Below are 25,027 nucleotides of genomic sequence, written 5' to 3'. Positions count from 1 at the left end.
ATGGGAAGTCCTCTTCCTGCTTCTTTTAACTGGGAATAGCATCTGCTTTACAGCAAAGTGCTGCCTCATGCAACAACAGACCAGCAAACTGTATAGCTTGGTCCAGCTAGATCCACAAAAAACATGCGTGTTGCACAGGGACTTTCTGTTTTTTATGAAGAGATGCAAAACGATTTGTATGAATTTGAGGACATATCAACATACCCAGTTCTTTCTTCATTTGCCTCAATATATTAATTCTTTCCAAGTTGTAAAAGACTAAAGCAAGGTTAACTGTGATGGGGATGAGAGGGGAGGCACAAAATGTGTTAATATTATTACAGACATTGAGGTGTCTGTACAACCTTGATGAATTATTTCTAAAAAAAGTACTGATGCGGATAATCGATCCTACAGTTTTTGTTGAAAAGATACACCCCCCTTTCCCCCCACTCCCCCGATATTTATTGCTTACAGTAGGACTATGTTTAAGAATGATAAAAGACATTTTGGTCAATGCAAACTGTGGCCACAGACACCTTGAGGCAAATGCAACAAAAAAGGTGGTTTTTTTTGTTTTGATGTATTTCCTTCCCTTCCTCCTTTAAGTGCTGCCAGTTACTCATCTCCCACCGTAATTGCTGCTCTACTTACTTCTCTGATTACAGTTTGCAGTTACCTTTTAAAATAACAAATAAATATTGTTTAATTTTTGCAACAGCAGCACCTCACAAGCAAGTACATAGGCAAAATAAGGGGAAAAGAGAGAATGATGGGCATGCTATGAAATGAGTGATTTTTCTACTGGTTTTAACAGTGAATGATGCCTGCATTATAAAGACAGCAGATAATATTCCTTTATATTAATTATATGCTGTCATTTAAAAGTTAAGTAGCATTTCAAATCACAAGGTGACTTCAACAGTATTCACAGAAAATGCCAGCAATATTGTGCCAAAAGTCTGACAAGAATTGATGCCAGCAGTTTTGAGCTTCTCACAATGTATCCACTGAGAACCTAGTTACTTACTTGAGCAGTACAACTAGCACTTAGCTACAATGAAGGCAGTTACTGCTTCACTGGCAGAGAAATTCAGAAACTCAGATAAAACTATGTATCTAGTTTCTTATTCAACCCAAATTTGCATTAAAGGACAGGTATAAACGTTGACAAAATGTAATGTGTTTTCTCTTTATAGGCAGAATCTTCATAGATTTCATATCTATGCTTTTCTTAATAATGTTGCAAATGCCTTCATGACCACTTAAAAAAAGCCCAGGAAAACTACAAAGACCTGAGAGCCAGATTTGCTACAACAGTAAATCTATGCATATACATGAGATAAAATAAAGAATATCTGAAATTACAAAAAATAATATTACCTGGGGGGCAAGGGTTAGCTCCATATATGGTTTGACAAACTTTAAGCCTAGTTACTACCATGTGATGTAACAAAAAAATACTTAGAACAACAAAATAACATTAAATCAAAGTAACCCAAAAATCTCTTCTAAAAATAACTAGATCATACATTAGCTATAACACTCAGCTCAAAATATACTGTGGTAATAGATCTGTGTCTGAAGCACGATAATTATTGTGGGCTCACACTCAAGTTTTCCAATTAGAACCATCTCTTCTCCCCCTTTGTGACAAGTAAAATATCCATCTAAGAATTAGGAAACCACGACAAAACCAAACCAACACATTTTGCCACCCTATTCCTGGTGAATATCAGTTCATATAAATTGGAACTAGATGATGAGTATGCAACATGCCAACTGACTTTCTCTCCTGATGTCGGTGGGAGATTATAATTCTTGTTTGTACCTATTAAGTGCTTAAACCCACCATTTGCATGATGGCTGCAACAGACTTTGAATCTCCTGGATTTCCTAGGTGTGTAATCTAACCATTACACGATAACCACAAAAGCAGAGAGCTTTCTGCTTTGGTCAGTCACCCTTCCAATTTGTATTTCTAAGAAGGTGGTTTTTAATTGTATGCCTAAATGGAAGACTGAAACATGTCAGCCTACAGAGGTGTTTGGGGCTTAAGAGCCCAGTAACACAGTGATTACAAGCTGAAGGCCATCCCTGCTCAAGATATAAGTCGTATTTCAAACACATCTCCCTTAATTTACCTGTCATCGGCTGCCTTAGGTGTCCCATTTTGCAAATCTCTCATTTGCATTCTTGAATTTCTAGTTTATTCAGGGCCATAACTCTTACTGCTGGACTGTCTGACAGAATTATGTCCTGGTATCTGTTTAATTTGCATGTGAGATTCTATGTTCACAGCACGTAACATCTTGCCCTAAGTACTATTTAAAAGTTGCTCAGAGATTCAGACTATTAGAAAAGATGGATGAATTAACAGAACCTCAGTAATATGTTGGTAACCGTGAGGAAACGATAGGGTACTATTTATCATCATGTAACCATTTCAAATATTTTGAAAATAAATTATTATTGAAAAGGATAGTGGTATTCTGAGCTAAGTAATTATTCCTCTTATAACATCATTCTATCATTAAAAATTTTAAAGTATGCAGAATATGGCACTATACTGCTCATACTGTGAAAACAGAGATTTAAAAAATGATTCATTGTCTTATCTGCCTAATGCCAGACAAATTCTGTTAACACCTTTCAGCCTTCCTCTCTCCTCCAAAATATCAATCATAAAAACCCTCTTCCCTCTCCTACCTTCTATCACATAGTATTGGAAAGAAAAACACAGGAAGAGGGACTATCTATACTACAGTGATTTTACAGTGTATGTCTGCGATATTTAGTAAGACAGGGCTCAATTTTTTTTTTTTTTAATTAAAAAAAAAAACAAACGGACAATGCTCCCACGCTGTAATACAAATAGTGTAAATAGTAACAGGTATATTTTGTCCTGGACTATACAGATAACTCCCACAGAAGTCAGGGTTCCATCTGAAGCCAGGCCTGCACTGAACATTCCTTCATATCACTTCCAAACATTGCAGCCTTTGTGAATGGTACTTTCTGGAATCTCATTATAATAGATTATGCATGTTTTATATGTTGCCTCAGAGAACTGCATATTTTAATACGCACACATCTCATCAAGAAATACTAGATCTGCCAGTTTTACTTTATCTACCCTTCAGAGATAATTTGCCTTCTGAACAGAACTGAAAAGAGATTTTAAGTGATTTTAATACAGGAAGAAATCCAGCAGCTGGAGCCAACTGTTAAAAAATTTGAAGTCCTATTAATTTTTTATCACATGTCCAAAAGGACACTGCTCTGTGTAGATTATACAGGCATATTCAAATAAGTTTAGGAAAAAAGCTTCAGACATTGTTCTTGGAATAATTTTAAGCAGTGGATAATGAGGCCTATGAAAAGATGAGTGAGAAAAAAATGCTAAGAAAAATCTATTTTGATCAACCAACCAACTACACAAGTGTGTTGAACACATGCATTTTCATTTCTCTAAGAACAGATTCAACGAAGCATTAAAGAACATATTACCTCAGAGACAGCTGTATTCTAGCATACCAAATCAGGAGACATACAGGTTACTTTCCTGATTTATGTATCCCATAGCATCTTCCTGCCAAGGCTGAGTCCCATGACAGAGTGAGCAGACTAATTCTAAAGACATATGCTATACTTCATCTTTTCTCAAAATCTCAAGCCATTGTGATCATGGTAGAATCTGACACAGACACTAAAAGATTTATAGTGCTAAGCCTTGCACAGGTTGCAAAGATTTGCAAAGATGACCAAAGCAGCACTTATTTCATGCACTTACTAATTGTATCATAAAAGCCAAATCAGTCTGCTTACAGTGATTAAACCTCACTAAAGTTAAATGGCAAAAGATCTTTATTCTAGATTTGACCTTTCTCTTTAAATTCTCAACACATAGGGCACAGGACATAAATTCTTTATGTTCCCATTGCAGCCGGGATCTTTTTTTCCTCTTTCAAAGGTTTCCCTGACAAAAAACTAATACTACTCACTTACTGCATGCTTTTACTCAGTGTTCACCAAAACTTGAACTGCACGTCAGAAAACATCATTGCTAAATGGCAAAATTTGTAACAGTATTCCCCTACCATCTTGTTAAAAAACCTTGAAATGTCAAGTGAAAGTTCCAGATCCCTTGGTGCACGAACAAAAAGCACTACTGATACAGAAATGAAAGAAAATGAAGTTAAAATCATGTTAAAAGATTTCAAGCAACAATAATCACAGGCAAGCTGAAAGCAAAGTTAATTTTTCAATAGTCTGGTCTATCACTAAAGATCGACACTTCTAGATAAAAAAAGCAACAAGTTGCAGCTTACCTTGAAGAAGTTTAGTGGCATATCCTCTCACAAAGCAAAAGCATTCTTTAGTCCCAAAAAATGTATAAAAAGAAAATGTGTGGTCCAAGTCATCACCCACAAAGAATATGGCTGAATCCACCTAAGACTTACGTGGATCTTAAAGGCAGGGATAGTGACCTGTACTAGTAAATTGATGAAAGTACTGTTTATGCTCTTATTACCAAATTACTTAATTATTACTGCTTATTAACAAGAACAGATAATTATCAATGGTGGGGCAGGATAAGTTAGAGGAGTTCAAAATACAAAATAAGACTACTTCCTTGGAATGACCTCAATTCAGACAGTATCTTTCTTGGAGCTTATTGTCATTACATAGCTTATTTGAAGTCAGAGATACTTTGAGGAAAGGAAGCAATTGCTATTTCTACTAAGCTACCTATTAAAGGAAAGTTAGGAATAATTACATCAAGCCTGCCATGATGCAGAACAATAGAACAAATGATGCGTTAAAAATACCTTTCAATCTAAATAATATTAAGAACAAAAAATCTGTTGCATTTCTCTGTGTAAATAGGATTGCTTATAATGCTGAATGACAAACTGTATTTGCATCCCAAATTAACTTTTTCTTGATAAATTTGTAATCATATTTTTTCCACTGATATTGAACTATCACTCAAAGTAGCAACTCTTTATAGAATCTTGGAAAGCCATCAATATTCATTTTACTCACTTCAACTAAAATAAACAAAATATACCATTCATGGGCATATAGAGCTTTATGCCCTGTTTTCATGGTCCACTTATATACAGTTACCAAAAAAAAAAAAAATTAACACAGGTCCTTGGTTGTCTTATAATTGCCCATCATCTTACAGCTCACATGCAAGATCAGGGAAGAAACATACAAGAGCTACCATTCATGTCCATGTTTAGATCATTTAGGGAACAGAAATGATTTTGTAAGCCTTAGCACAGGCTCAGATGAAGTTCAGTATCCTGTGTTTTCATGTTTTAACACTGGCTAGATCAAGACAGAGCACTGGATGTAACCACTGCCCTAGATACTGTATGTTTTCCATTGCCATTTAGTATTGGTTTGTTGCTACGTGTAAGAACTGAGTTTCTTCCCTCTCTATTCAGCACTTGTAAGCCTGAGTCCCAAGTACTCAGACCAGATTTAGATCCCCTCATGACACGAGAGACCGACAGAACTGGAGTTAGTTCAGTGGAGGGCCACAAAGATCACGAGGCAACTGAAGCACACGAGGTATGAAGAAAGGCCAAAAGGGTTGGTTATGGTTAGCCTGGAGAAAAGAGCTGGTGCAAGAAGCTAGTAGTTTCAGTCTTCCACTGGTGAATGGGAGTTATAGAATAGACAGAGACAGACTTTTCTCAGAGGTGAGAAGAGATAATAAGTCAAGAGTCAGCGGACAGGAACTGCAACAGTGAACATTTTCACTGGTCATTGAAAAACAGTTGACAAGAAGTAAATTGACAAGAAGTAGGTGGTCACCTACTTGAAGAGGTTATGGAATCTCCACCTTTGGAGATACTTGAAACTTGGCTGTAAACAGCCCTGAGCAACCTGGTTTAGCTTTGGTGGTAACCCTGCTTTGAGCAGAGAGTTTCACTAGGCAATATTCAGAGGTCCCTTCCATTCTGAAGTATTCCATGATTGTCCTCATTGCACACTACACCCTGGAGCACTTTCTGAGGACTTAAGGACTTTCAAAATGTCATTTAATGCATAAGGCAACAGGACCTAATTTCCAAAGATATCTGAAATTAAGTTCAAATAAACTGAAACGGTTTTTCAAGCAATGCTATGAAAAGACCCCAAACAAAACAACCGCATGTGATGATCAATCAGCAGATCAGACCCTCCTTCAGGTAGTTCTCTGTGATATCTTACTATGGGGTTGGAGTTTTTTTAGTATAAAACCTAAATATGGAGTGGAATCGACAAAGTAATTGTTGCCTGTTCAGGCTGTGTACGGGTATCATAGCTAAAGGTCACTGGTTTTAAAAAGCACTTTAATTCAAAGTGTACTACAAGACAAGCAAATAGTACAAAAATACAGTTGGGTTTAGGGAGTTTTAAAACCTTAAAACAAAAGAGAAAGCTATGTAGAATGCCAAACATTGCATGATAAATGCCACAACAAATCCCTAAGAGAAACAGAATACTGGTTCAAAACATCAATCTTTTTATGGCCATACTCTTATCCCTGATTGCTCTTGTACAAAAGAGCTTTGCAACCTCCCACTCACACATTTAACAGAAACTTCTTACCAACAGCACACACAGGCATAGAAGGATTTTGTTGGGAAAATCTTCAACCAAATACAAAGCAACATACAGCAGACTGTGAATTCTGGTTACAAAGAGCAGTAAAAAAGAAGTCATCAGGTGTATTGACAGTTAGCTAACTTAAATAATCTTTTATTCTGAATAAATGTACTGCATGTATTCCTTCTTTTGGGAGCTGCTTCTAGCAACACCTCTGTCTCCTAAAATACAGGCTATGAAACCCCTTTTAGAATCCTATCCAGTCACCTCAGGCCAAAACCAAATTCAATATGACGTCTCATGTAATAGGAACATCGATTATTAAAAAAAAAAAAAACAAACCAACCAAACCAAAAAACCCAGCCAGTCTTTCAATACTTTGTCATATTGTGTTATCAGTCTTCAAATGTGAGTCTCACAAAGGCAAAGATAACATCAAGCAACCAACAATAAATTGAAAGAAACACTTCGTATGTAAAAAGAATAAGCTGCATGTTATACTAAGCATACTGTAGACACAGTGCAATGCAATGCTCCTGAAGGCTGATCTATATAACTATGCATTATTATAACAGTTATTTTACCCACACAGATATGGTCCCCTTAATACAATATTGGTTTTTTTTGTTTGGTTTTTTTTTTTTTTTTTTTTTAAGTAGATGAAGTCTGTTCTATGCACATTTGTCAAAATCAGGTTAGAGATTTTTGTAATTGGCACTCTCTCAGCCTGCCATTTTCTTCACTTGCAGTCAAATGACACTGAAAAGGGGACTGCAATACTTTCATATGTTTGAAAGCATCAGAAACTCTTATTTCCACCACAATCCTTGTAAATGAGTGCCAGCTTTAGCGAGGACAAGCAACAGTGCAGGCTACTGCCTTTTCTGAAGTATGTTTTGGTCTGTACATAGGAAGTAATGATCATTAAGCAGTAATCACTAAAACTAGAAACACAACCTATATGACACCATTCTTTCTGAAATTTGCTAACGCTGTACAACCTCTAAAATGGATACAGAACCAGTCACTGTATTTTTTTTCCCACTTACAGCTACCTCAGTGGTTGATAAACACTGCTCTCCCACTAGCTGCCTGTGGTAACAGCCTGGGAAAGCAAGACTTCAAAAAGATTTAACATGTACAAAAATAAATCACAAGAACACTGTGCATGGAAGCTTGTAATTTAGTAGAATTAAAAAAAAAAGTCCCAGAATATAGCTGTAACAATCTCTCAAGACAACAGTAACAATTAAAACCCTTTTAAATATCTTTTACAGAAAGCTCTACAAGGCTTTTCTACACATGCACATACATATGATCTGTATGCTAGTTGCACGAAAAATTGCATTAAAAAAAGCACAATGGACTTACTCAAGAGTTTTTTGTGTGTGTGTGTGATAAACAACCTTAAGAATAAAAGAATGCGCTTACAGACAGAGCTTGCAACTACTTCAATTATGAAAGTGTCTGGACAAATGGATGATTGGGTACAAAAGCAAAAGACCACCATAATAAAAAAACCCAGATAGTCTGATTTCACATTACAACCATTATGGTAAGGAGGACTAGCAACTGAAAAGAAAGAAATATCACCAGTTATCTTGATGTTAGGTGATTTTAGTTTCTTAAATCCAGGAAATGTGTTGAAGGACCTCTATGAGAAGATGAAATTTAAACAAATAGATAGTTGGAATATTCCCTCCACATTTCTGGAAATTGTACCTTTCACTTATTTCGTTAAAGAACTACATGAGCTAAGGATGTCCTTGGAACAAAATAACGTAATTTTGACTTTGCAATTTACCAGATGTTCAGCTAATGTCAGCTTGCACTGCACAGAAAAATCCTACCTAGAAAATTAGAGTATTCTGATCATTTCTTTACCTTTATTTCATCTTGATTTGCCCTAGGTATTAGATGTTCTAGTTTTCTATGGATCTTCTATACGTGGATATCATTAGAACATTAATTACATGTTTTAAAACTTCCCATAAGGTTTAATTGCTAGTGAAACCCATTTAGCTGCTTCACTGTCTTACCCTGAAGTGTTTACTCTTGATTTGCATTATCTGGAACATTTTACGACTTCCGTTTTTCCTGTGGACAAGCAAGAAATACACATTGTAGAAGCATTCCAGTAAAACGTGTTAGACATCACAAATGCTAACATGATCAAGTACGTCTTGGAAAGTGTCGTTGTAGAGACAGACATGACACTGAATATCAAGTTGCAGCAATCCAATTCTTTATTTTACACGCAGTGCTTTTTTATATCCCTTTACCCGGGTACTTATCTATGCATATACTCTACCATTCTACTTTTGCCCAATCCGCTCTCACATCACACGCCAGTCAGCCAATACAATTGTTGATCACGCGCTGTTCATGCTCTGGTCAAAGCCAGGATGTTTGCCAACCCTTATCTTTTTTGCTCAGTTGTTCTCAGGACTCTCCTAGTCTCTTCAAGGGTACACGGGTATCTGCTCAAGGTCAATGTTAAACTTGACCAGCCGAGGTCTCCCACAAGAAAGGATGATAGAAATAGATCATAAAAAGATAGGAGTCCTTCTGCTTCAAAGCTTAAAATGTCTTCAGTGACCGGGAAGAAGTTTACCACTTTGGACATATTCTCTTAACTGATCTCAAGCTCTTTTTACAAAGCAAGCAAGACATGGCAATGACCTAAATGGACCATGTGTCAACCATAAACAGTCCTACCAGGAAGTACAGTAAGCAAAGTTTCCATTGACAGCAGTATAGTCATTTGGATGACAAGACCCACACCTAATTCTGCTTTAAAGATAAATTGTAATTAGTTCTGGTGTTTTAATCTGTCCTTGAAATTACACAAGATGAACATATTCAGATACAGAGACAGACAGAATAGAATAGAATATCATGGAGGAAGAAGTACAAACTAGAAGTCCCAAACATATCTTCTTTAGGTATAAATTTTATCTTTTAAGGTATATCTAGACTGTCTATATGAAAAATGTAATTATATTTCAGAAGTAGCAGCATTTTCTTTAGTTACTGAAGGTAACAGAAGGAGCCAGTGATAAAGCACAGCGTGAAAAAGAAATACTATGAATAGTACATACTTCATTTTTTAAATAGCTTCAACATATTTCAGTTTCTATACCTTTATCTAACAAACACATGGAGTTATACCCTAAGAATATCCTTTGTTGGAGTGTTTTCATTAAAGAACCTATTTTATTGCCTTTCTCACTCCTGCACTATTTTAGTGAAGTGAGTAGGAAAATCTTTATTCCTAATTTTTATTTTCATTACCCTTCAGTGCCATCAGCAAACCTATTGCTTAGAGGATTTCCTTGTCACCTTTATCAGACAAGTTTACTTAAAACGTCATTTTTGTGATAGCCACTGAACTTAAATCTGCACCAGTGTTTGTTCTCACTTTCTCTGTTCTGTAAAGCGCTTCTGTGACTATTGAACAGAATCATTAGTTCAAAAGGTAGAATAATTAGTTAGACTCGTCCTTACCTTGAATACCTGTCAGCTGTCCTGAACACATTCAACATAGAAAAATATAGAATAATCTAGATTTTTCCCATCCTTTGACTAGGATAAAATATAGTGATTTTCAATTACATTATGAAATATAGGTTCTTTAACTCCATTGTACTGAAGCCATAATATGCATAGAAGAAAGTACTTCAGAAGAGCCCTTTGGCTTTCACGAGATAATTTAACATCTGAAATGACTTATGTTAAAGAGCTTGTGCCTAACAATAAAATAAACCAAGCGCCATCCATATCCTTATAAAGTTACCTCCCCTTCCTTAAGGAAAAGTTTCTAATAAGAATAATATCTTTTGAAAAAATAAAATTCCTTACAGTATTATTTTAATTATTAATTCCAATAAAGTATTTTTATTATAAATCTGCTAATAACCTGTTTTTCTATGCAATTGCTGAAAGTACATTTTTTGCATTACATTATCAGAAATTAGTATTTAGTGTTATATACTGTGCGTCTTTTCTAAATACCACCAGTTTCTACTGAAGTTGAAACTTTACATAACTTTTCAGATGACGGCAGTAAAATTGCATTCAGTCATGTGCACTGAGATGACAAATCTAGATCAAATTCATATTTCTGTAAGCCTTTCATCAATCATAGATGAGACAAATCCAAACCTTGACTCTTCCAAAACCCAAACTTCCAAATCCATATTCACAGTAATTATTGAATGTTAAGGCAAACCTGCCTTGAATTTTGGATTTAGACTAACAGAGAGAAAAGGAATTCAGTAGCATACTGGAGAGCAGCTGTAAAATCACTTTCCTTCCTTCTCCAATTTATTTCAGTTTAAGTAAAATGGGTGCGGGGAGGGGGGTGGTGGTGTATATTACTTTCCATCATCAGTATTAAAGAACTGCCTCCACTTCAGCACATAGTTCCCTTTCCCATCATCCCTATGACATTTTAAACAATAGAGTAAAAGATTGTTTCTGCCAAGGACTGCAGCTTGGAAGACAAAGGATGCTGCAAGTCCTGAGTGATGATGAATTGTACAGAAAGACTTGCCCTGTGCCCTTATCATAAAGCAATCATCATATTTTTGTGAAATTGTACAGTTAGGTTAGTCTATCTTTATTCAAAGAGACTAAAATAAGATTTATTGGAAAATTAAGACAGTAAGTAGAATATACTCCACCTAACTAAATGGTGTTACTGGATATTACTAGTTACAATCCTGTTAGTTGTGAAACAATCTTACACATCTGCAGCATAAACATTTTAATATCCTTACAGTATCACACTTCAAACATCCTCAGTTCTCAGCCTCCCTACTTCACTGAATGCCTAAAACATAGTTTGAACCATAAGAAATTGCTTTCATATTATTTTCTAATGGTAGTCTACTCTATTCATCCTTGCTTTTTTTAAGCTTTAAATTGTATAAGGCACATCTTATACTGTAGCCTCCATCCCTCATATGATTTGATATAAATTTCCTTTTTTATTGAGAGTGGAATGGATAACTTTTTTCTTGCTCTTGTAGGATTCTTCAGCTGTAACGATGTACAAAGAGTATAGAAGAGCAGGGGTGAAGGATGCGTTTTTCCCAAATAGTTTCTTAAATTAATGTAGTATCACATGACTTACACGCACCTTTTATTACATTATCTTCTCACATGATTCTGAATCACCTGTGCTTGCCATCTGACTTCTAATACTTTTATCTTTACCTGTCTTCTGACAAGTAATTCACCTAAGTGAACTCCTGTACGTAAATCTGGTAAGGTTTTGTAAGACATGAAAATTCCTTCAGTTTTACACTCCCATCATCTGTACTTCTTCAGTTTAGTTTGCTCTTGATACGACCTCTTTTCAGTAATCGTCTAGGCCATTTGCCTGAGGCAAAAGCATCATTATAGCTTATACTTGGGAGGTATCCCACACCCATCTTACTTGAAAATGACTGTTTTGACTTTAATTGGAAGTGAAAACTTCATCAAGCTTCTGCTGTAAGCACTGGGTTTATCATGATCCAAGACAGATACTTTAAGATGTTATCAATAAGCTAGATGATAAAATTTCTATTGGCCTATTGGTAGTGCTATTGTATTAGTCAAAACCAGACAAGGCAAAATACACTTGAAAGCTATTCTGGCTCTTGCCTCAGATCCTCTTTATTGGTTTATAGCCTGATATTAACCTCAGCTCACGCATAACCAGTCTGCTGCTTTTTCACAGGATTTAATTTGTAGCCCTAGTTTGTCTTTAGGATGCTTTGATGCCCTTTATGTTCAAGTCTTAAAACTTGCATGCTCAATTTTCATGGTGTAATTATTCTGAAATCCTTCCTTGAGAGCTTTATATGAAGATCGTGTAAAAACCTGTAAACTCTGCTTTAGAAACTTCTCTTCAGATCATTTCAGTCAGTATTTCTGTAGACTGTTCCTACCAGAACCAGGGATTGTATTGTCTCTCAGAAAGTATGAATTTTGCTTTCTGCTCTAATTTGTTCGTAATGCTCTGTAACTCTGCTACAGTCAGTCTCCCTTAAGCTATAAGTAATATCAGGACCTCTCCTGATATTATGGATGGTATTGCTCAAAAAAATTATGAGAGAAATGATGCGATTGGTTGCACTTCGGTCAATTACTTTAGCCAGGTGGATAGAACAGCCGGTTCATTTGTGTAGGGACATTTCCTTTTATTCATTAAATGTTTCTGACATTTTTAAAATCCTTATTGAAAAAGACACTTCAAAGCATAAAAAGAATATAAAATAACTTCTGATCTTCTTAGGCAGCTTTTGTCTTGCCCTAAGTAAACTGTTAATGCAATGAGATTTTTTTCTTAATCTGCATTGTTATCTATATTTGCTAGGTAAATTTATACTTTAACTAGGAAATAATAAGAGTCACAAAGCTACCTACTATTCCCATTGGTGAAAAACATGGAGAAAATATTTCAAGAGTGTCCTTCACATTTTCTTTCACTATTTTGCTAATGACTTAATAACTAGCAAAAAGAAAGGTAGTTAGACCATTTTGATTTTTAAAGAAGGACATTTAAAAAAAGATAGCAGTTTTCTTAATGAAAAACTCCTTTTGTCTTTCAATTTTATGCATGAAATAAAACAACCTTGTAAACAAGACAAGAGCTGTCTGTCTTAGTGCGGTGCTAGGCATACTCTGATATCTCCATTTAATCACTTGTAACAAAAAATGTCAACAAACAATTGATTATTTCTAATTACCCATTATAACATTTCAAGGTATAAGCATAATACTTACATTTAGTTACAATGTTTCATGACTTGCAGAGAAGTACACCCCGACAAGAGCAGGCGTATGCTGGTCCCATGCCAAGTGACTTCGTCCATACCTAGCACCAGAATTAAGGTAAGGCAATACTCACTCACTTCCAGCCATTTTGAGTGGTGGTGCGGTTCTGCGCCACACAGGCGCCTCTGACACTGCCTTCCCCAGCATTCAGCCCAACCTGTAGCCATACAAGTAGTTATTGCCCATTTAGCCTGTAATAAGTAATTTAGCAAAAGAATTTTGCTTCAGCTAAAATGAATGTGTGCTTGCTATGGCTTCAGCTAAGATGGGTGTGTGCTTGCTATGCGTTTGGGAAAGGGATATTGTTAGATATCAGACAAAAGCAACAGTTGGAAGTACTGAAACTTGCATAACAAAGGGTGTGTAGTTAGCTAAAATAACCACAGGAGTGTAAAAAATGAAGAAGCCACAAGAAGGGCATGGTGATAAAGACTTCAAGCCTCCCTCCGACGACTACCAGGAAGACCCCTGAGGAAGCATAGTGCCTGCGCCACCAGAAGGGAGAAGGTGCGCTCAGGGGTGGGTTGCATTCCAAGAACTTATTGATTATGTAAATTGGGGGGTGGGTTGCATTCCAAGAACTCGCTGATTATGTAATTGAGGGTGGGTTGTGTTCCGAAGACTCATTGATTATGCAAATTACGTTCCAAGAAGAAACATGAATAAGTATAAGGAATACAAAATAAAAACAAGTGTTTGTGAAGGAAAAAACGAGCCACAGGAGGAGAAATCCCCTGTGTAACTCCCAGTTCCACCGAATTTGCCCTGGACTAAAATTCAATACAGTGAGCGTGTTTCTCACAGGCACAAGCTTTTTCTCCTAAGGATGCAAAGTTTACCAGTTACGATCGTTTCCAACTATCTATAGCTGTCAGAAGAGTGCAAGTGGAAGAGAGGACGGGCCCCGGGGCAGCGGGGCCCAGGCACTCGCAGTGGCGCTAGGTGGGGGAACGGCTCCCGGTTTGGGAGGCGCTGTCGGCATCTCGTGGCGCCTTCACAATAAGCATATAAAGAAAATCACTGAAATCTGAACACTACAAAACTTGCTGTATCTCAGTGAAAACTGAATACACAGAAACGCATCTAATTTTTGCTCGATTTCTGTATTTGAACCTTTCGCCCCAAACAGTTCAGCCGGTAAACAAAACCAATCACGGTGTAACCACAGGCTGAATTATCTGAAACTGAGCCCCCCGTATAAACTCCTTGACGAACCTGAGGGAAGACGGGTGGCTGCTGTAGTGCGGCATAGGGGGCGCACCCGCTCCCCTCAGGCCCGGTCGCCATAGCGAGCCCGCGCGCCTGTCAGCGAGTCAGCACTGGGCATGCGCGGCGGTGGAAGCCTCTGGAACGCCGCGGGGTGGGGCCGCCCGGCGCGTGCGGGCGGGGCGGGGCGGGGCCCGGTGTGTGTGGAGACCCGGGGGCGAACGGCGGGAGAGCTGCGCTGGGAGAGGAGTGTGGCCCTCGTAGGTCACTGTGAGGGTAGGCTTATTTCTAAGCTTTTTTTTTTTTTTTTATTTGAAGCGCACCGGCAGGGGAGGCGCTTCCCGCTCTGCTAAGTGGGAGCATTGTTTGTGGGTTAGTCAAAAATGTGAGTGCTGGAGGTAGGAATTGGTGTCCTCTGCCAGCCTCGCTTCAGTGTCCCTGGGGGGAGGTCAGGTGCCCAGTGGTCTTGCTTTTCAGAGATACTTTCAGGTATCTGCACGTATCTTCAGAGCAGTAAATTCTGTATGAATATCTTGTCTCGATGTTACAGAAACTCTTTTGTAAGGTAGATAACTTTGCAGGGTGGGTTTGTTTGGTTGGTTGGTTGGTTGGGGTCGGTGGGGTGGGTTGGTTGGTTGGTTGGGGTCGGTGGGGTGGGTGGGTGGGTTGGTTGGTTGGGGTCGGTGGGTTGGTTTGGGTTTAACTGCAGAGTTTGGGTAGGGTTGTGCTCAGCTGGGTCTAGCCTTTGCCGCTGACCAAGGCATGCCTTTGCCTTGTGGCTGGAAGGGATGGTCTCATGTTTGGTGCAGAGAACAGATACCTCTCAGGTCCTTGCTGGTTTAAGAAGTTCTGAGAGAAATGGGTTAAAAATCCTGTTTTCTTTGTAGTCTATGTGGTGAAGTAAGCTAAAAGAAGATACAAGACCTATAATTTTGCATCAAGTAGGTTTTTTTTTTAGGAGACTTTTTGTTCCTTCTTACTTTGTTCTGGATGTTTGATCACCTCCAAAGCATGCTGTGCACTACACCTTTCTGTACTGTTACTTTAGCATTTTCCAGAGACTAATACATGCTTTTGCTACCTTATTAAGGAACCTTTAAAGTTGTGGCTTTTCTTTTTTTTTTTTTCCCCAGGGTGTGAGGTAGTTTTCTGGTTACCAGCTTTTCCCAACCATAAATGATGTCTGCCTTCTTTTCCCAAAACTTCAATGCAGTAAAGTGCATAGCTATCCTACTGAATTCTGCGTGACAAATTTTATAGGAGGGGTGCTACATCTTACAGGGGCAAGCGCTCACATGACAGTTGGTGTCAGTGCTAATCCTGAGCAGGTGCTCCCTCATTACTGTTTTTGAGACTAGGTTTATAATTCATTCTTGATGTTCTGTTAGATTAGAGTTTGTGAAAGAGGTAAACTCTAATTCTGAACCCTAATGTGTCTTATTTTCAGACATTCTAGGTTTCACTGTGCTTTTTTGCAAGTCTTGATGCATCAGAATAGCTCTTAAATAAAATGGACTAGAAATGTGTTCCTTGGTCTTGTGGTGTTGGAAGGTATTGACTCTACTTGCAGAAATATCATGTCTTGCATCATCCCCCCTGCGGAAGTGCTGAGAATTGCACTTGCTATTACCATATCTCATTATTTAAGGTTGCAGTAAAGAAACTGTCTAGTTTTTCAAATATTATTTGTGAAGTACTTTTGTTAGCCTTGTAAAATCGAGTGGTAGTTAAGCCACTTCTTTTCCTTCACACTTAAGTGTGCATATGTGTACACACACACACAAAACTTAAAGCCCAGTTTTAGTAGGTACTATTTATATTTTAACAAGTCCCATCTGCTGCATAGATGGTAAAAAGAAGAGGCTGCCAACTGCTTGTGAGTAGTTGCCATCCAGAAATTATCCAGAAGTTAAACATAGACGAAAGCATGCTTGTGTTACACCTTTAACAGAAAAATTCAGAAGTATGTCAAACACAGAAATATGTGACTAGGAACAGAACATTAAAACTGCAGCAGTTATTGACTAGAAATTGTTGTTCAGGCTGTAGCTCTCATTTTGAAGTAGAGTGCTACTGAATTTGAACTTTGAATTTCAATTGCTTGACTAACCAGCAGTAGCAGAAACAGATTAATGGCTTGTTTTGAATGGTAGCATATCATACTTACTACTAGACAGAGAAACTTGAAACTATGTGCAGAATAAAGGAGGATGAAGCACTTTGAAGATAATTTAAAGTGGGCCTGAATCCATGCTTGTATATCCAAAATGAACACTTATTAATCTTAATGTAGAAACATATATCCCTCTCAGCTCCTTTTCTTCTTTTCTTTTTTTTTTTTCCTTTTTTTTTTTTCCTTTGGCAGTCACACTTGTTCGCACTTGCATTAGTGGAACATAAGCAACAATCACAGGCTGCCACATGGCTAAGGATATACTTGTTTTCTGAGGACATACCATTACCTCAAGAATGATTTGCAAATTCTTTGTAATTCAAGAACACTGATAAAATCCATCTTTCTAATGTAGAGATGGTGGGGGAGTAAACTAGACATTTTATAATACCAATTTAGTCACAGTAACCATATATAGTTTTATAATTGGATTCTGAAGACATAAATCAACAGCTCTTTCTATAGCTAAATGAGAAGGAAATTGTGTTTGTTTGTGCTTCCCTAAAGTTAGTGCTAGCTTTTAGTAATTAAATTGGTAGTATCCTGGACTAGGAAGGAAGATCATATGCTGATTATCAGGTTGCCGTCCCTCAGAAAAGGCATCAGATCACAGAAAGTGAGACTCCTGAACTTGATTCAGACAAATACATAAACATTGTTAAATCTGTCAAGAAATGCTTTTATTTCAAACTTTTTTTTTCCTTGTCTGCCAGTATTGGAACCAAATTCAAAGAGAACTTATGAATTTTTGAGTGCATGTCAGGCTGCAAATAGGCTAGGTCTCTGAATCCTCCTGATGGCATACAAAATCTAAGCAATTTTAAGTATACATGCTGTGCTTTTCATCCTGGGTTGGCTGCAGTTTGTTTTTGGTTGCTCCCAGAGTGAGTCTTGGTTCTCCATCTTCTGTCTTTTTTTAATCTTGCTAAAACAATACATTCGTTTATGAACAAGTTTTTTTCTTAACCTCACTACTGTTTAACTGGAAAACTTGCTTTTGAAAATGCAAATCTGTAAATGCTATGATGATCTGAAACTCTTTTGTTGGAGTTGAGAGACAATATTTGCACTGATCATAAAAATTAAAAGGGTGTTTGGAGAATATTGGTGCTATGTAGGATCAGCTATTGTTGAGAGCACCGTCCAATGTTCTGTCTCCGTTGCCTTTTTTTCCCCCAAATAATTATGCCCTTAACTTTTTGTGTCTTAAAGCTTATGACAAAAACTTGGTCTTTAGTGGAAAGTGTACGGGGAAACTTCTATTTTGGGATCATCACAAAATACAGCATTTATCATCGTTAACAGAACTCTTGATTTCTGAGGACGGAACAAATGAGAACCCAGAATATGCTGAATGTAATAGTAATATCAATAAAAAAATCCTTTTTTTTTCTTCTCTGGTATTGTGCTTGTAGCATATATTTACCACTTATGCTGAAGTTTGCTTTTCCCATTTAGTGGGGATCACATCATACCAGCCAGGATGGCATTGAAATATTCAGTGCTCCCATGACCTATTCAGCATCAATGTCTTAAAACAAATTGTATGCTCAAGCCAGTAACTTACATCAGTGTTACTTCTGTTCGTGGAACAACCTTGTTTGAGAGGCTGTTTGTTTTGTAATGAGCTTACATTAGAAAGTGCAATATAATGAAAACAGTTGCAGTACACGTTGCACCTGTCAGATGACTCATTTTAATGCAATGTACTTCTGCATCTGAGTATCATTCAACACAGTACTGAAAGGTTTCTTTTACACAACCGAAACCTTTGCATTTCATTTCCCGTGGCCCTTCGATAAAATGTATGTTAGTATTTTGCCACAGAGATTTGTCTGATGTATTGTCATACTTTGTGATGGAAATACTGTGAAAATGGATATTCAGTTCCCTAGATCTAGAATGGCTGTGAGCTCTCTGCCTTCAGTGAATTTCCAACTATTCCTTTTTCAGATAACAGTATTTTACTTTGTTCTTTGTGTACCTCTTCTTTTGCATTCCAGGTGCTCAATTAACATTCCGTTAAATTGCATCTTCCCAGCTTTATTATGTAGCAATTTACTGATGCTTAATCTACATCATCATTTTTCTGGGCACCTAAGTGAAAAACTTGAGTACAAATAAAAGAAACCTAGAATTTTCTTGATAGAATATTTCAGTGTAAACTACCTTCTCAGTTTTATACAAAATCTTACCTTTCCAAATGTGTGTTTCATTTTAAAAGGATGTAATGACATTAGGAAATCTTGTCTAAGAATGATACTGCTGAGTATATTCCTTGCCTTCTCATCTGCAGTGGAAGCTGTCATGTCCTGTATAACCTTATTTTCTTGCAAGTAGATTAAGTAGCGCCTGAGAGTAGAGATGTGATGCATGGCACCCAAGAACAGTGTTTTATGTGCTCTGCCTTTTTATAGGAAAGACAACAAACATCCCTTTTCACCACCTACATTTTTTTCCTTCAGTTATTCAGGACTATATTTAATTAACACAGTTAATAGTATGAGGCTTTAATTACATATTCCCTTAGGTTCATTGAGACTATGTGATTTTACTACGAAGTAAATGTGACTATGGAATGCAGATCCCCTCTGTAGGACCCATATATTATGATAGTAATATTCTTGCCTCTGGTTTTAAGGAATGCTACATTTTTCTTAAAAAGTGTCTTTACAGCAAGAATCCTCAAATTATAAACTTTTTGTCATTATAAATACAGATTCTTTGTCTTTAGAGTTATTTTTTTAAAGGCAGAGAATTCTTGCTTATATCAAGGTGAATTATATTTGTGAACCTCTATTTGAGGATATACTCATTAATTCTGAAAAACCTTTTTTGTCTTAGTTCCGATATTTCCCTCATACTGCAAGGTATGAAGTCAGATTTAACAGTTATTTTTAAAATTTGTGTCACGTGTCACATTTTATAAAGATATGTATCTATATTACCTAGTGTACGAGGAATGGAAAAATAAACATTAATTAATGTCGTTATGTCCGTCTGTATTCCATCTGCTTTTCCCTAGAACAGAAAAAACCTAGCTAAGACTGAATTTTATGAGCCCAGTTAAATGCTGATGATTCTTTTCTTGGTACCCAAGGCGTCAACAGCACACTCATCTGACTCTCTAAGCACCATTGAGTCAAGTCCCGTTGCTACTATGGAGTGTTACTAGTGCACGTAATTATATCTGCTCTGTGTTTATCAGCAGGGTTTGCTCTCAAAATGGCTATGTTCAAAAGTGATGTTTCCTGTGGGCTATCATGTGAAGATACAGTACAGCATCAGTAAAGCTCTTCTTCATCTGTTAGAGGGTGCTCTTAACTACATATCTTGTTTCAGTCTGGAGAGGTACTGTATTTTAATTCACATGCCATTTAGAAATATAACATTCTAAGCCACCAGAAATAAACCATTGACTTTGAGCTGAGCAGTAGAGTAATAAAGAGGACATAGAGTAATAAAAAGGTAATATGATAGTATGTAAATATTCACAAAGGAAAAAAAAGAATAATTTCTGAATTTGCCAGCTTCTTTTCTGACTGAGCTCATAAATAGTATTTCTTCCCTGTGAGAAGTGAATGTTTTGTACACAAAATTAACGGCTAATACATGTACATAGTCTGTTTTGATACTGTCCTGATTTAAAATATCATTGACCTTTGGCATTCCCTTTATTTCTACTAAGCTCCAGGAGTCTGGATCATGCTTTTCTGAAGTTGATGTTTATTTCATTCTGGTAAGGTTGAGGTGTATTGCATATGTATCACATTACACTGCGGGCTATAGAGGTGAGGTAATCAAAACAGTATAATTACTGAAAGTAATGTGAAACATTTGACTTTTTTAATAACAAAATTAATTTTTTCAGAGTAATTTACTGCTCTGTTACTGCTTTTTCTGAAGTCCAAATCAGAGTAGGTACTATGCTGAGCAAGACTGGCATAACTTATTTTGGCCAGAGGCTGAGAGGTGCAAGATATGGCAGTTCTTCAGAGCACCAGTGCTAATTTACATGATGTCTGTTGAGAATCAAGATAATAGCTAGCCTCTTGTTGGGTAACAGACAAATTATAATAATTATTGCTAATTATGTTGGTTGAATTACCTGATAAGGTAACAAGACTTTAACAGCAGTTTAAATTCAATAATGTGTTTCACTATGTGTATATAGCTTTATGTGGAACAGTTTCTTCCAGATTTAATCGTGGCCCAAATTTTGGGTAGTACCTGTGGGATATAGGAAGTTAACATAGGCAACTGTCATTAGTTAATTTTCAAGAGGAGTTGAAAAGTACATTTGTATTAAATGTTGTCAGTATATAGTTGATCTCTGTTGTCTCCCTGTGAAAGAAATGGTAAAGTTTCATAGCAGAATTTGCTGTCCTTGCAGATTTTCCCTTTGATAATCATTAGTCAACATCAGGTTAATGAAGAGTGCCTGAAGATAACTATGTAGAACGAACACAGCTGCTTCCAGCTTTGAGAACTCTTTAGGTCAAAAAGAACCAACCTGACCAACGCATCAGCCCACCAGTCTAGTAGTATATTTAATTTATTTTTCCAGTTTGGCTCTAATTTACATTATAATTTGTTCCCCAAAATTTGTTTTGTACAACACTATGGTATTGTGAAGTGCAAACCACATGCTTGTTGAGGCTACCGGAGACTATCCTTGAAGACCACTGCTCTCTTCTCGCCACTTGTTTTCATTTAGTAGGTTCACAGAATCACAGAATTTTCAGAGTTGGAAGGGACCTCTAGAGATCATCTAGTCCAACTCCCCTGCTAAAGCAGGATTACCTAGAGCACATTACTCAGGACTGCATCCAGGCGGGTCTTGAAAATCTCCAGGGAAGGGGACTCCACCACCTCCCTGGGCAGCCTGTTCCAGTGCTTTGTCACCCTCACTGTAAAGAAGTTTTTCCGTGTATTTGAACGGAACTTCCTATGTTCTAACTTGTGCCCATTGCCCCTCGTCCTGTTACTTGGAACCATTGAAAAGAGCCTGGCTCCATCCTCCTTCAACCCACCCTTTAGATAGGTTGTTCAACCCTTTAGGTTGAACAAGTAAAATTGCCGCTATTGTAAGCGTACAGGCAGGGGCCTAGAGTTACATCAAGATGTGTTAAGCTCAGAATCGGGTATAGAACCCCAGAGGTGTAACATGCAGATCCCTGTTTAAGTACCAGAGTTGATTCCCTTTTATCAGTAGCTAGCTATAATATCAGTTGATAAGCAGTGCATATAATTGTTCTTGGAAATTAATAATATCAGTGGACCCAGCTCTCATCTTACTCTCTGTAAAGATAACTGGAATCCTCAGTCATGATACAGGGAATGCCACTGATTTGTGCCCCCTGGAGCCTCCAACACCTATTTCTGGCTTTCAGTGCCTTAAACTTGCTTGCCTGCAATGATTTAATGCACGGAAATAAATGCTACGATATGTGAGTTGCAAAGCTAAAGCTCCTGTGCACAATCATGTTATGCTTTATCCCTAAAATAGTTGCCTATGCACTGCCGTGTCTACAAAGCTAACTAGATATAAGTATTGGAAGACCAGTAGTGTTCTTCATTGAAACTGGATTATATAAGTAACACTGAAACTGCAACAGCTTACAGGACTTGGGAATGATCTCCCTCGGAGAGGGTTTTCCATGCAGTTTAGTAAATGGGCATGTTAATGTGTGTGCGGTTCAGATGAGGAGTTGTCCAATACAAGGGAAATGTTAGCTATTAACAGTTCTTCCTCTCTGTGATTTTATTCTTTTTAAACAAGAAGGAGTAAAACCAAAATTAGTCTCTATATTCTGTTGCCTGAGCTGTGGAGAGTTGTTTGGTAGAAGAAAGGGCTGTGTGTGGTAGTGGTGGGGTTTTTGTTTGTTTTCTTTAAACAAAGAACCTTTAGATCAAATACTCAGTGAAAAAAGTATGATGAAACAGCATTACTATGTCTGTCTCCCCCATCAATACTGCAAGTAGACATGAAGAACCATAGGCAGTTTAAAAACCTGTTGGACCAACATGATAAAACTTTCATTCAAACCTTTACATGACCTTCTATAAAAGGACAAAAGTTTTAGTCCAAAAGCTGCATATGTGTTTCTGTGTATCTATGTGCATAGAATTTGGGTAAGACTGCAGAGTAGTGTTTGCACCATAAACTAGCTTAACATGTAGACTCACAGCTTTGGGTTTCAGTTTGTGACTGTCTCCCATTCAATACAGAGAATCAGGCCGTAGGATGGGCACCCAGCTTACGTAGCAAACTTAAGTGGCCAGCATAAGCCAGTTAGTTCAATATGAAGTGAACTAATTTCAAGCTTGTAGCTGCTGCTGTTAAAAGTTCCAGAGTACTTTTGCATGTTTGTAATGGTTTCGCTGCTGTAGTTAACCAAAAGTAAATCAGAAGATTTGTCTTCTGTTTCATAAACTCTGTCAGCTTCAGCTGCATAGTTTAGTTTAGAGACCAGCCTAGAGAGCATTTTAATGGTCAAAATTTCTTTTGCTGCAGAGATAGGGGTGGCAGGGGACATGACCAAACCAACAAAAAAAACAGAAAAAGTTACCCAGTGTATTTGCCAATTAAAGTCTACTCTGACATAATAGATTTTGCAGTTTGCAAGTGAATTATAGTTTTTCATCTCAGAATTGCAGGTTTTTCTTAATAGCAATTCAGCACTAGGAAGCTTATTCATCTTTTAGTGTCTAGGTGACATAATGAAAGAGCAATGGGTTTGGATTTATATAGTACTCCATGCAGAGCAGTGTACACGTATTTTCTATGGATATATACTAGTGTGCTGTATAGCATAATGAAGTTCTAAAATATGATCAGGAGTTTTCCAAGTAAATTTGGTTTTAATTTTAGTTTTAAATAAAGATGCCTTTGGATACAAACAAACTCCACCTATCTTTAGCTTGTATTCAGACATAAAAACCATACTAATGGTCAGTGGAGATAGGTCTAGAGCTAACCAATTTAGTCAGTAAGCCATCACAAGCATACTTCATTATATTTTACCTACAGGCCTGCTCACAGTATTGCAGAGTTTAATGAGTTCTAGCTTTTCCTAACTTTCCGTGAATGCTTATTTAATGAAATAAAAAATGAAAAGGTTAAGAATAATGTGTTATTAAAAGCTACTGTAATACCTGCTTAGAGTATAGGCAAGGTGAGCTGTGTTTCAATGGCAGGATGTTTACGGAAGAGAAGTTGTCCTTATCTGCAGCTTCCACAGTGTAGATGTCATTAATATGAACTGCAGAGTTTACAGCAAGTCGGTTGGTTTAGTTGGGTTTTTTTGGTGTGTTTTTTTTTTTTTTAATTAACCATTTATGGCTTAGTTTTTAAGGTATCTGGTAAGAGTAGTAAAATAATCAAAGTATTGAGGAGGAGGAAATACTGTTGACTGCCAGTTATATGCGGTTCCACAACAATTACTGCCTACGTTTTGAGACACTGTCTCTTTTTGCTAAGTAGAAGAGATAACAGGTATTAGAGTATTTTCTTTGCCAGTGCATTTCTCTAGCTGAGATAAACCAATATGGAGTGAAAATACTGATAAAAGACCAGAAGATGATTCAGAATATGCAAGTGGAATTGAAATGGACTCCACCATGTGATTCCTGTTTCAGTCACCTATTAAAAATATTGATGCTGCTAAGAATGCTAACTCTGTAAATTTTACCATAGAAATTATTCAAAATGAGTAAACAAAGAAGGGACAGTTTCTTTTCCTCAGGGCACCTTTGAAGAAGTATCTTGAATCTACCAGAGAATTTTTGTTGTTTTGGGAAATATTTAATAAGTGAAATTGAGAGGTATCGGCTATATCATTACATGCATTTTAAATTGGGTATATATGGGAAGGAAAATTAAGGAGACTTCCCACCTAGCACCAGTTTTGACTAGACTTGTGCTGCTGCATGGTCTCAGTTTCTAAATTGAAAACAATATAAATCAATTGTGGCTAGGAAGAGAAACTGATGGTACGGAGATGGGTTTCCCTAACCCTCTTATTTTGTAATGTTAGCTTTGATTTCCAGCAGCTGTTTTGAATAAGCTGCCTAAGGAAACAAGCATATCCCAAACCATAAGGCTTTGCAACAAGTGTCATAATGCTATACCTACAGAAGAGCTAAATATTGCAGACTGTACTGCTGTATTTCTTAATAAGGACTTAATAAAGGCAGATTACTGCTCCAGCATCCATTTCAGCGATGTCA

The sequence above is a fragment of the Vanellus vanellus genome, assembly GCF_965231255.1.
Source record: "Vanellus vanellus genome assembly, chromosome: 10".
In the NCBI taxonomy this organism is placed as follows: Eukaryota; Metazoa; Chordata; class Aves; order Charadriiformes; family Charadriidae; genus Vanellus; species Vanellus vanellus.
This window is presented reverse-complemented; position numbering follows the sequence as displayed.